Here is a 13,892-nt window from a genome sequence, read left to right on the forward strand (position 1 = left end):
GATTATTTGTCACCTAAGACCCTTTATCTTGCTCCTATATGCATCTAAGGCACCTCTGCCTCCAGCTGGCTTCACATAGGGTGGGACTCTACATTTATTCCTGTTAGAGTCAGCCCACTGCTCCAATACTGTATGTGGCTAGTGTTACATAATAGTGCATCTATCCCTCCTTGCTTTGTGTTATCTGGACATGTGATGCAAATCTTCCGGATTTTCCTTCAGGACACTGATAAAAGTCCTGATGTCTGGACCTAGAAGAGAGGCTTCTGTCTTTCTGAGGGGAACTGGTGTGGTATACAGGCTTTGAAATAAAAAGAAAAAATCTGGTTTGCATCATGGCTCTGCCACCTACTGTGTGACCTTCTGCCAGCTGGCTAAATTCTGAGTTTCAGTTTCTTCATCTGTAAAATGGGGCAATAAAAACTTCCTCACAGTGTGGTTATAAAGATTAAGGGAGAAAATGTGGGGAAAGTACTTAGCACAGTGTCTGGTATGTAGTAGGTGCTGCTGGAATGTTGATTCCCTGCACTCTTCCTTTCGGTCACCGTGGACTCATTAATCAGCATCTTTAGGTTATGGTTAATTAACCAGTTATTAGTTCAATTAATGATATCCAGTCCATATTTCTTCATCTTGTCCACGATATCTTGTCAAGTGCTTCGCTTAAGTCCCACTTACCTAGAGTGATCTCCTCATGAAATGTGGGCAGAGACCAAGTAGCAATAAGATTCCATCTGTGTGTAAACTTAGGAAAAACATCAAGCTACTGATGAAGTTGGTTGACCTTGAAAACAGTCAGCATTCAGACCGCAAGCACATGTTGGGCACTCGGTGCCTGTCAATAAGCTGGGGATGGGCAATGGTGTTACAAAGATTAAAACAAACAAACAAACAAACAAACCGTAGTGCCTGTGTTCAAGGAACTTACCAGGCTAGAATTCTAAAGTCACAGGGACCAGTCTGGGTAACAGAATTAGGCCAATTGATTTAATTCCATTTGTTCATGTATCCAGCCAACAGATATTTATGGTGCACTTGCTAGGTACCAGCTCCGCCCTCACCACTCCACCCCACCCCGGCAGGCGCTAAAGGGGAGCCGGCATGATGGATAACGAAAAAGAAGATGCTGTCCTTCTATTCAGAGAGTTTAACATCTAGAAGAGCCGGGAATTTTTTGTGCTAAAGGCCCTCTACTAAGTGCCTGAGATGCAAAAATCAGTCCGTTTCTCTGTCCTCTCAGCAACCGAGTCGCATGTTATTATCAAATTTTTATTTTCTGTAACTCCTTCCTTCCGTCTCGCTCCATAGACAGCTTTTTGCAGCAGAGAGCGCTGCCGCTGGGCTGGGTGTCTGCCCCACTGTAAGTGGTCAAAACCTGGCTACTGGAAGGAGATGCAATGGAATCGCTCTGCGCTCGAGTATTCTCTTTAGAACGACGGGAATGACAGCTCCAGTGGGACACTTGGAGGTCATGACGAACGCAAAGAACGTGAGAACATTTGCAGTCCTCGGGGTGGAAACGCCTTCTAGAAATACTAAGTATTCGTTCTCTCGTTTGGACTTTGGCAAACCAGGGGTTTTAGGAAGGATCTGGCACTCAGTGTTCCTAAAATTGGTTTCCTAGATGGAGCTGGAGGAAGGGGAGTCAGAACTGCTGTTTTTCGTCGGAGTGCCCCGCGTGGAGAAGGGGAAGGAGGAGGAGGAGGGGTGAGGGCGGGCGGCCACATGCCAGCCGGCAGGGAACCCAGAGAAGAGGGACATCCCGGGCGACCCTGAGGAGCGCGGCGTGGGCACCGCAGTGGCCGCGGCGAGTGGGAGACCTGAGGGGAAAGGGAGAGGGCAGGGGCGAGGGAACCCAAGGAGCGCGCGCGGATTGGTCCTCTCCTCGGGGCGTGCGTTCCTGGGCCCCAAATGATTGGTGGCGGGAAAGTAGCAGGTAAACCGGCCCCCGCCGCCTCGCCATTGGTCAGCGGCCTTTCTTGCCGCCACACAACTGGCCAGCGTTCCGCCGAGCCGCACGCGGATTGGCTGGGGGCGGCCGCCGGGACCGGCTCCCTTCGGGCGCTCGGATTGGCTGGCTGAAAGAGGCAGGTATCCGGGCTCCGCGGCTCCTCCATTGGTGGGCGGGGAAGGGGGGTTGGGCACAGCGATTGGTGGGCGGGGGGCCGGGCCTGGGCCGGCGGGGAGCGGATTGGTCGGAAAGTAGGTTAGTGGTGCGACATTTAGGGAAGGCAGAAAGTAGGTCAGGGACGGAGGTGCCTGTTTACCCGCGCCGGACTCACCGCCGCCGCCGCCGCGGGATCCGAGTGCGGGCGCGGGCGCGGGCGCTCCCGGCGAGCCACGGTGAGTGTCAGGCGGGCGGCGGCCAGCGGCGCGGCCCCGCGCACCCCGTCGGGGGCCGTTAGCACTCTCGCGGGCATTGCGCCCCTGCCGCCGCCCCGGGGGCAACCCGGCCGCCGGAGAACCCTGCCCGACGTGCCCGCTGCCGGCCTTAAAGGGCCCGTGACCGCTCCCTGCCCCCACCCGGGCCGCGGGGAGGCTGCCCCTTAAAGGCGCCGCGCCCGTCCGCCCCCATCCTCCTCTCGGGGGCTGGCGCTGCGGGCTAGGGCGGGCAGAGGTGCCGCAGGCGCGCTTAAAGGGGCCGGGAAAGTGTCCGCGGGAGTACCCACCGCCCTTCCGCGGGCATCGCTACCTGGAGGGGGAGGGGGGCAGCCAGCTGCCTCTTAAAGGGACAGCTCTGCACTTGGGGGCAGTGACTCGGCCAAGGAGGACTCCTAGATGTATCCCCGGGAGCTTCGGGGATCCCCGAGGGGACCATCCCTGGCGGCTGCCCCCCAAAGGGCGTTGGACGAACGGTGCCGTCTGCCCTTCCTCCCCGCTTCACTTCCCTTTCGGGAGCCCGAGAGGCTGGATGGGGGCGGGGAGGGCGTCTCCGTCGGGCTTGGGGAGCCTGAGTCCGCCCGCTCCTTCGGCCCTGTCGCCGCCGCCGGGGCTGGCACTGCACCCGGGAATCCCCGACCGGCCCGGGGCCGACCCTAGTCTGCGAACTTTCGTGGGGCTTGTGCCGTCCAGCTCCCGGGCGGCCCGCGACGATGCCCCGTGGGGTCTGCGGGCAGGTGCGCGTCAGCGTGGGAATATCGCCCGGAGCCCGGGTGAGGGCCATCCTTGGAGCCCCGGAGCTCCGCGGAGGGCGCAGCGAGCCTGGCTCCCGCTTTGGGTTTGACAGATGTTAGGGAAGAAAAGGTTCCCGCTTGGCGATTGCCGGGTGTTGACATCCCAGAGAGCTCCCGGTTTGCTTGGAAGTAGAAGAGGAAGGTAGAGGTGAACGTCGACCTTGTGGGGCTCATGTCAGCCATCCCGAGGGGTCGCGAGAGCCGGCCGCGGGTGAGGGCAGCGCCGGCGGGAGCTGGGAGGGAAGGGGTGCACTAGACACCAGCGCCTGCTGTCAAGTTCTTGCCGGTCGGTCGGTGGGAGACCCGCTGCCTCCGCGTTCCCTACACCTTCTGACCCCTCTCCCCTCCCCGCCTCGGCCCCTTCCCGGTCACCCAGCGTTGTTTTGGCGCTTTGGCGCTTGCTGTCTCTTCTCCCTTTCTCCACCGCTACTCCTCAGCGAGGAATTATTAGCCAAGTTTCCTCACCCAGCTTCCAAAAATCAAATCAGATTCCGTATTTGTGAACAAGCTCTTCTTGACACTCCCCGTATACCCGTATTTCCAGCATCATCGTTTTATTAAAGATCCATAAAAGCTGCCCCTTAGATGTATCTCATTTCCCACGACACCTGCTTGCTTGTCATTTTCCTTCTGACATCTGCTGTTGTTCACCCCTTTAATCTATTTTTATATGACAACTATTATTTTAATTATTCTGGTCCCATTGATATCAAGATCTGTCAATTTGGGTTGGTGGAGTTTTTAATTAATGTGCCCGTTGAATCATGAGCTTAAAATAATCATTGCTGCTCCTGAGCAGTTTTGAATAATATGCTCTCCGTGCTTGCAAGACTTAAAAAAAAATTCACTGGTGTTAGATTTGATTTCCATATCAATGGAATTCCAAAATATTTTTGAAAATACAAAATTTAATCTTTCAGTCCATGTTTTGTTACTCAGATCACTTTATTGATAAGTCTTTAAAACAGCTTGTAGATCATATTTGGAAGGTTTGGAAATTTCCTGGGCAGGATTTGAAATTGCCTGTATCATCTGAAGCTGGGTCTATAGAAGCATTTTGGTTTTGATGGTAGATGTAGCCAATAAATTAAAAAGTTAAAACTGTAGTTAAATTTGTTCTTTATTCCACCCTCTGAGGAATGAACAGGTCTTGTAGAAAAGCACTAACCTGGGAGTTAGGAGGTGGACATCCTGGTTCTAGTTTAGGCTTCATGGTGGTTCCAGTTGGGGCAAGTTACTAAATTTTTCTAGGTTCTGTTTGCCTCCGGTGGAAAGTAAGACAGTTGAACTAGGTGATCTCAAAGGTTCCTCTGTTCTAAAATTCTGTAAGTCTCTAAATATTTAATACATTTGAATTTAGGTTGGCATTTACCTCCTGGCACCTCCAGAATATCTGAGCTGAAGCCCTATTTTCATAGGAAAGTTAAGCAGATCAACAGATGGTGTTTTAAAGGATCCATTTCAAATGATTTATAAAATGATGATTACTCACGAGTTTGTCTGCTATTTGCAGAAGTGGTTTGCATGCCACAGGGCAGGAAAAGGAAGTGGCGGTGTTTTCAGATTTATCCCTTCACACCAACAATCTCTGTAGAATTTATATGCTAAAAGATGGACAAGCACCATAGAAAGACTTGGCTGTATTAACAAAACTGCATATGAAAAGGTAAAAACTAGATATTTAGTATCTCTCTTTGGTGTAAGGGTTATAATATATCTTTGAGCTTTCTTTGTGATTTTATCATCAGCTCTCACTGTGGTAGGAGAAAGTCAATGTTAAAGAAACAGTTTCTGCCCGTGATTATTTGCAGTGATTTTAGGAAGCATCATGATAACGAAAGTAGGCACTTGCAGGGAATTAAAATATCCTTTCTAGACCCTGAGGTTTGGTTGGGATCTAGGGACACAGGCATGTTATCCTTCCCCACCATCTTTTTTCATTGTCACCTTATCACAAGACTCAGATTTATCCCAAATACCCACCCTATCTTTTCTTTCCCCCTCATGAAGTAAGTCCTGCTCTGACTCAACCCCCTTCAGCATCTCTTTCTCCCCGCACAAAATGTCCTGTCTCTTTCCTCACCATCTCCTCCTCTCCTCCCAGTGAAGAGAAAGCAAGTGGACCTCTCCTCTGTCCCTTTTCTTGGCCTCTTACCATGAACAAGAGTCTGGCCTCTGGTGGCAGAAGATCCTATGGCTTGGGTTTGGGCCGTGTGGGCTTGGACATGTGCTTGACTCCTCTGACCTTAGGCTTCTCTTCTTGGTGTAATGGCAGTGCCTGCCTCATGGACTCTGTGTGGGGATTAAGGGAGATGGTGCGTATAAAATGCCTGTACACAGGAAGCCTTTCGTTAGTGCCAGCTGCCATTCCTTCTCACCTCTGCCCAGGTTCTGTCACCAGAATATTATTTGTGCTGTTTGTCCTTAGTCTTCCCCACCTCACTCTGAAAACCTTAGGCTTGATTTAGAAGAGGAAGGATGGAAGAGGCAAAAACAGATGTGTGGTGAGCCTGCTGTTTGCCAGGCAATCTACATGTGTCTTTACTTGGTACCCAGGTCCATATACCTCTCTTTCCTCCCTCCTGCCCATCTCCCCCTCTCTCCCATCTCCTGCCCCATTCTTAGTACCTGCCCTCTGGCTTCTCTCCCTACCATCCTTCTTTATATTTCTTCTCAAAGTTTTCTCCAAAACTTTGTCTTGAGTTCCTGTGGTCTATCTGCCCATCCTTATTCCTGAGCAGTTGTTCTTGGCCCTTCTGCAGTTTTTTTTTTTTTTTTTTTTTAATTTTTGATCACGGTCTTACTTTTGTCCAGGCTGGAGTGTAGTGGTGCAGTCATGGCACACTGCAGCCTTCTAGGTCTCAGGTGATCCTCCTGCCTCAGCCTCCAAGTAGCTGAGATTATAGGCACGCACACCACACCTGGCTAATTTTTGTATTTTTAGTAGAGATGGGGTTTTGCCATGCTGCCCAGGCTGGTCTCAAACTCCTGGGCTCAGGTGACCCACATGCATCAGCCTCCCAAAGAGCTCGGATTGCAGTCATGAGCCACCTGGCTCAGCCCCTTTGAAGCTTTTACCTCACCTGTTTTTTGCCCCTTGAAATCCTTTCTTCCCTCAGCTTTTGGGTCATGCTGGTTTCTTGATTCTCTTCCTGCACCCCTGTAAAGATAAGTGTCTATCCTAGCCTCTGCTAGTCACACAGTCCCCTGTGGCCCAGGATCCTCTCTCTAGCCCTGACCTGTCTCTCCTGTGTTCTGCTAACAGGTCCATTGTGGACATTAATGGCAGCCTATAACCTGCATTTGTGGTTACAGGTTTGCAGACTGCTTGCAAGCGCCATCCCATTGAATTCTCATGACACACTGGAGCCTACATTCCTTAATTCCCCAAGCTGTCCTAAAAGGCACTTAGGTTGGGTAGTTCAGCGTACAGACTCTGGAGCCAGATTTCACATGCTAAGTATTCCCTACTGGCTTGATGACTTGTGGTCAAGTTTCTTTTGCTCTCTATGCCTTGGTGTCCTCATCTATAAAACTGGGATCATAGTAGCCCCTACATCAAAGAGTTGAGGTGTGGATTAAATGAGTTAAAGCATTGGAAAAAGTGTGCCAGTCTATTCATGGCACATCGCAAACACTCAGTGAATGTTGCTGTCAGTCTTGCTGCTCTTCGTTGCCTTGCTGGGGTGCCTTGGCCTGGCGTGCAGTGGTCTCCGCATTCAGCCTGCCTGTCTGCCAGACCTTGCTGTGTCCCTGGACTTTCCAGTCAGGCTTAGGGGCTGTCCACTTCCTGTACCAGCCCTTAACCTAGTCCATCCCTCAATTTTCACATGTCCAAATCCTCCTCTGCTTTTAGGACCCAGTTCGGGGCCTTGGTCTGGCAGAACCGTTTCTTCATTTTGTTTTCCTTCCTCCCCATACCTGGCAGCAATGTCCTCATTGATTTTTCTTCAGTTCTCTTAGGTTCTGCTGCATTCCATATTGTGTTGGGCTGTCTTTGAGAATATCTCACCTGCTCACTCAGGCTGAGCATTCTGGGAGGAGTTTATCTTGCTTTCCCCAAAATGACAGGCACAGGGAGCCTTTAGGCTATGCACATTTCAGTTAAAGATCTTGAGGAGCAAGAGATGGGATGGGGTGGGCACTCAGGGATGGAGCAGGTAGAGGGAAGACGATGCACACTGCAGAGAGGTGGGGGTGAGAGACAAGGGGTGCAACAGGGCCATAAGTGGACATGGCCGTGAGTACTTAGGTCTATGTGGAAGGTGGGTTTGAATTGCGGACTTAACTTCAGGGGGAGATAAGATTGGATAAGGTTTAGTCATCTTTGCTGCAGGGGAACGTTGAGTACTGGCATGTAATGGAGAGTGATTTTTACCTTAGTACGTGCTGTTCTTTTAAGTTGTGCAAACTCATCTTTATCTAGTCTGGTTAAAGAAAGGGATGGCTGGTCTGCCTAATTTAAATTTGGCTGATGCTCTAACCACTGGGTTTTGTGCATATACTGAATATTGGCATGTATTTATTCCTTCAGCCACTGTTTGAAATGTGTGACCTAGGCAAATTAGTTAGCTTCTCTGAGTCTGCAAAATAGAAATAATAATTGTTATGGTAATAGCAGCTAACATTTATTGAATACTTTCTGTGTGCCAGCACATATGTGAGTTACCTCTGCTTATTAACTCATTTAAACTCCATAACAACTCCATGAGGCAGGTAGTATTTATCCTTACTTTACAAGTGACGTGGTTTTAGAAACTGTCCAAGGTCACTCAGCTGTTATGACTTGGGGCAAGATTTGTGCCTGGTAAACTCCAGAGCCTGCCCTGTAACACCTGAGTAGATGCCTACTGTGAGGAAACACCCCGTTATATCCCTTACGTCACTCACCCACACCATGCCAGGAGCCAGTAGGCTGACAGCAGTTGGGAACCAGCCTTATTGTTGACAAACGAGGTATGCGCCTCTTTTAGAGCAGGGCTGGCTTAAGCCCTCCACATAAGGGTTGTGCATCTGGATGCCACCTGAGCAGCAGCTCCGAGGGCTTATGAGCATTCTCCTCACATCCTGTTGTGCGTGGCTGTCTATCTGGCCTCCTCCTGCCTTTCTGCAGCATTGCTCTGACACAGGCCCCCTGTGGCTCAACCAGCTCCTCCCCAGGTAGCTCCTTGTGTGATATGAACCTTCTAACATAACTCACTAACCCTACTCCCTACCCCCATCTACCCATCTGCAGAGCTACTCACTGGGGAGGGGACCTTTTCAAAGGTCCCTCACCTTTGTCTTCCTCTCCCCAAAGACTAACGTCCACAATCTTGGTATAGTTGCAGCCTTGGGGTGTGTGTGTGTGTGTGTGTGTGTGTGTGTATATGTGTGTATATATATATATATATATATATATATATATACATACACATATGTTTTTAATTCCAGTTGTTTCCCCAATACATTTGGATAGTAAGGGACACATCGTTTTATGTCAAGAACCTGTTACATAAAAATGTGTTACATAATGTTCAAATATATACTGCACAGTGAAATTAGATACCACTTTTTTTTTTCAAAGAATAAAAAGATAATAAACACAGGCTGTCCTAAATATAATTAACCTCGGATTTGGCAGGCACCGAAGGACATGCCCTGCCCTCAGAGCTCTCGTCCTGAGCTCTGTCTTTCTTGAGTGCACTCTGAGCAGGATGGATGGGAAGTTGGCCTGAATCTGCCATGGTGTGCTACTGTGAGATGCTCTGGAAATTGTCTTTTTTTTTGGTGGGGGGTGGGGGATGCCTTCACATCTTGCTCGCTTACATCTTTCTCATGCCTAAGCAGAGGGAAGAAGCTCCTTTTGCCCCCTCATACTTAGACCACCCTGGTCATCTTCTGACCAGTTTTCTGCTCTGCCCGACTTTTTTCAGTCTTCCCACATGACAGGCCAGCTTTGCCTGCTAAGAACAGCCCTGTTGCCAGTGGCGTGCAGGTGGCACCCCTGTGTCCAGTCTTCCAGGCTCTCCAGGGTCTGGTCCTGTTCCTCCTCCCCAGCCCTGCTTCCCCACTCAACCTCCATTCCCAGCCACATCCCTGTGCCCGAGGTTCAGTTCTGCTTCCTTCTCCCCTGCCCTCCCTAGGCCACCTCATTCACACTCTCCCTCTGACTGGATGGAGATCTCACTTCTCTGCCTGCCTTGGATCTCACTTCTCTGTGAAGCACCTCTGATGACATTTGCTCCATTTGTGTGTTCTCCTTTTTACTCTTGATTGTCAACCGTTCGTTTGTTCAGAAGCAGGGGTATGTCATAATGAGCAAATTGCCATATTAAATGAATCAGGGTGGCTAGTTCTCTCATATTTGAATTGTTTCATGGTTAATTTCTCATGCTCACTTTCCACACTCCAGTTTCACTCATTTACTCCATAGGTGAAGTTTATTGGATGCATAGCACTATTCTGGGCACTGAAGATACAGCAGTTTACAAAACAAGGGCCCAGTTAGAGGAGGCAGATGATGAACAGTGAAACACTTTCATGCCTCGTTGTGACAAGTGCTAGGATGGCAAGCAAATAGAGTAAGGCAGTAGTGATGAGGTATGGAGGGAAGGAGGTGCATTATCTGGATCACAGGGGAGACCTCCCTGAGGAGGTGACATTTGAACTCAGCTTCAGAAAGATCTGGGGGAAAGTATCTCAGGAAGAGAGAATAGCATGTGTAAAGGCCCTGGGGTTGAAAGGTGATTGCTGTTTTTGAGGAAAGTAAAGGCTAAGGTGACTGGATTATGAACTGCTTGTGTAAACATGTTTTCTGACTGTTTTACACTGCCTTTAATCCTGAGTTCAGTGTTAGAAAGGCCTTGTAAATACTTGAATACAGAATTAGAGCATTTATCCTTAGCTATATATTATAAAATAGCAATTTACCATACCCTGCTCAGAAGGCTTTTAATAAAACATTATATTGCATATAAACAAATTAAGGGGTTGAAAGGTTTTCTTATAAATGCAACCCTAGCATATTTCACCAACTATTACTGTTTTAATTGTGTTTAGTGAAGAACTTTATAGACCTCAGAATTCTGCTTTATGTGCATAGCCATCTTAAAAACAGGTTTTGTTTCAAAAGTTTATCTGTAAGCCACTTGATGGAAACTTGGGATACATTTTTCTATAGGAAAAAATGAACTAAATAGTGGTTTCATTCCTAGGCAAGCCCATAAAAGCTGTTTAGTGGCGACCGTAGCTGAAAACGTACTGATTAGTATCAGCGGTCATCAAGCCTTCTGCTGTTAGACCCTCCCTCATTTGCTGTTAGCATTCATAGGACCCATTTACCTCAGTCACTTCTCCTGCTATTTCTTTCAGTCTGTTAAAGTTTTATGAAAGGGATTTTTTACCTTTATGCCTTTAAAGTTTGGTTTCATGTGTTATAAATGAGACAGTAGTACAGAGAGTGGGGAAAACTCTGGACTGGACACTGGCAGAGGCCTGGGCTCCAGTCTTGGCCCAGCCACTGACTGGCTGAGTATCTTTGAGTAAGTTGTCCTCTTCTTTGAACTTTGATTTCTCAGGTTCTTCTTGGCTGTAAAATCCTGTTGTTTTCTCACCATAGCAGGGAAACACAGATATATTTCATTGTTCAAACCTGCCCTCAAATGGCTGCCTCTGATTTCTTTTTGAAGTATATGGCAATCAGCAATGAGGAACTCAAGCAGTTCCCATGTGTATAGCTCTGCAGTGGTATTCTCAGTATGAACCTTGATTTTGATCTGCTATCTTTCTTGATGAGTTGAGAGAAATTTTGTCCTAGAACTTTTGGTCCAGATAAGATTTCAGTGTTCTTGGCCAACTTATCTTCCATATAATTATGTAAATTGTTTTTTCTTTTTAACTCTTAGGGATAAAAATGGTGACTCTAGTTTGCCTGCTTATAAAATATACTTATAAGTGCCCTTAGGGAATGGAATGAGTTTGCAGGAGAGAGCAGAGCTGAAAGAGTGTGGGATCAAAAACAACTTTAAATGTTAAATGCAAAGCTATTTTCAGTACCCTGCTGGAAGAAGAAATTTTTTTCAAGGTTTTAGAGGATAGAAGAGGTTTTTGCTCCAAAGAAGAAAGGAACCTAAGGTTTTGCAGTGGTGAAAGTACCTGATCTTTTAACCAACTACCATCCTCCCTTCCCACCTCTGAGCTTTGTTTTTGACATCATGAGCCACATTTGCCATTTGAGAGGTTTGATATTTAACTGATGCTAGTGGCAGAGCTCAACTGGCACTGTTCAAATGACTTAGGTGCAGAGTGCCGTGCTGCAAACTTCCTCAGTGCATTCTAGGGTAAGGGATGCCTGATAGGGAGTGACAGAGCACTTTTAGCACTGCCTCTATTTGGTCAGTCGTGAGTGGTGTGTTTCTTTTCTTCCTTGCTTGAAGGCATAGCAAGGAGTTGGTACAAGAAGTTGTTGTTTTGTGGACTTCACTTTGGAGCTAGAGGGTGAGGTTATACCTAGTCTGCCTTCTTGGATGCTGGAATACCAATGGCAGTGTCATCTCTTTTGTTCTCTGCTATATTTCCAGCAATGAAAACTGTCTGTACAGCAAAGTCTCTCAATAAATACTTGTTTACTTATTCAAAAAGTAAATTCAGCTTTGAGTAAACCTCTAATTTCCTCCACTCTCTAACAGTGTAGGCATATAAGGTGACCTTGCAAGGTACTTTGGAGTTTAGGTTATCATTTCTTTTTGACATCTGTGCTTCTCTTATTCTTCAGGTTGGTCAGATGTCAGTGTCTTTTACTGATGTTGGTTGTCTCTGCCCTGCTGATGTTCATCTTTATGTTACCTTTAATTGACTCCAAAGTGCAGCAAATCTATAGCTGAGCCACATTAATTAAAAGAAAACTTGTTGCATATTTATTTAGGCATAGTACTACACATTTATTTATTCAGTCAACAAATATTTGTAAGCCTATATGCCAAGTATGTTGCTAGACCTAAAGGAAGAGCAAAAATTATTGTTATGACCAAGGAGCCTGCAGTTTCATTGCCTTGTGGAAAATATTCAAAGCTATGAATAATGCCAGTGAAGTGGTCTTACTTTAAATGCTACAGAAAGTCAGAGACTAGGGATCTTTATAGAAGGAAAGAGGCTTCATAGAACTGGTCAGGTTTTCACGTTTAAGGATGGTAGGATTTTGATTCACAGACAAGGTGAGGACAGGTATTTCCAGGGAGTGGCTGGGTGGAAACGTACCATAATTAAAAGCACAGAAGTAGGAATGACTAGTTTGCATTCATGGACACAGACTTGCCTAAAATGGAAGGTGGGAATTTAAGTTTGGAAGATCATAGAAGGTCCAGACCTGAAGCCATTTTAGATATCTAGTGACTTGCCTAAAGTAACAGCTGGTGAGTGGTAGATCCAGGCTTAAAATAAGGCCATGGGAGCTTTGGACCACTGGACATGGCTGTCTCCCAGCAGTCTCTAGATGCAGGATTTGGGCTTGATTGGGGATTTTCTTTCTTTTTTTTTTTTTTTCACCAGAAAGTGTAATGGATACTGAGATTCAGGGTTTTAGAGTTATGAGCTGGAAATGGGCAAGGCTCTGTTTAGCCCACTCTTTGATTTTGCAGTTGGGGAAACTCAGTGAGGTTAAGTGGCAAGTTGGAGTTTACCTAGTGAGTCAGAGACTGGTAGGCAGTGGAGAACTACTGGAGTTATTTTATTATGATTATGATTTTAGTGACATGAAATATTTCCCCCTAAAGGATTAATCCATTGTAAGTGTTCCAGTTGGATTCGAGCAATGAAGGACTAAATGCAGCAGAGACCTGACAGGAGGCTACTAGATGAATCCAGGCAGGAGAGAGAGGAAGCCACAACTGGGAATTAATTGTTAATTATGTTAATCAGCATGGCTGTTATCAGTCACACTTTAGATTTCTAGAGTGTGGTGAACATCTGCCTGTGTAAGTGGCTTTCAAGTGTGTGATTCTGCACTGTACTGTGACCAAGATGCCTTAGTTAATGAATTCTCCAGACAGAAAGTGCCATTATGGAAGTTGAATGTTTTAAAACAAATGCTCACATTTTCTGGCAAGAGCACCAGATTAATAGTTGGATGACATGCATTCTAGGCTGCTTAATCACCATATAGCCAAAGTAAATCACTTAATATCTCAAACTGAGTCTGACTCCTTATCTGTGGAACAGGTATAATGATTCTTGTTGAGCCCTTTTCAGTGTGTGTGATGCTTGAGTGGACTAAGGAAAGAATAGGCATTTTGAAGCTGTAAAGTTGCTTCCTGGCTGCAGGGAGCAGCAGTGCAGTTTTAATAAATAGTGAAGATGTGTTGGCCCTTACAGGAATAGCCTAGGAGAACCAAAAGAAAGTTCCCCTACCTCCAGGGCACGTTTAGGGATGTGGCGCTGTCCACCAAGTGGGTGCTGATGTGCACTACGTTGTTGGATAGGGCCATGTTTTAAAGAGGATTACATTTCACTCCCAGAAATTGGGAGCCATAAGCCTAGGCATGGATGGAAAAGTTAGGCACAGATAGCCATGTGAATCTGTTATATGCAGACACCTCTCAGGATAGTGACAGGCAGCTGTGAACCAGAAAATCAAGTGTCAGAATCTAGCCACCTGGCCAGTCTGGCGTTCTTGAATGTTTCCCCTGTCCTGGGGCATTAGGCAGTGATCCAGAGGAACTTTGATTAGCGCGGAGGATTCAT

At 47.1% G+C, this 13,892-nt stretch overlaps 1 protein-coding gene across 9 annotated transcripts in view; it reads left to right on the forward strand.

The window, feature by feature from the left end:
• Window positions 1-2,146: 2,146 nt before the first annotated feature.
• Window positions 2,147-13,892, forward strand: part of ARNTL (aryl hydrocarbon receptor nuclear translocator like) — a 110,098-nt gene continuing 98,352 nt past the window's right edge. For 7 of the 9 annotated variants that reach the window (XM_032240815.1, XM_032240814.1, XM_032240816.1 and 4 more), the window contains exon 1: window positions 2,147-2,343. The gene's annotated coding sequence lies outside the window, so the exon portion shown is untranslated. The remainder of the gene's footprint in view (window positions 2,344-13,892) is intronic. The other 2 variants (XM_032240812.1, XM_032240811.1) reach the window with 1 other exon arrangement.

Source organism: Sapajus apella, unplaced genomic scaffold (assembly GCF_009761245.1).
Source record: "Sapajus apella isolate SASKATOON/1434 unplaced genomic scaffold, GSC_monkey_1.0 scaffold47, whole genome shotgun sequence".
In the NCBI taxonomy this organism is placed as follows: Eukaryota; Metazoa; Chordata; class Mammalia; order Primates; family Cebidae; genus Sapajus; species Sapajus apella.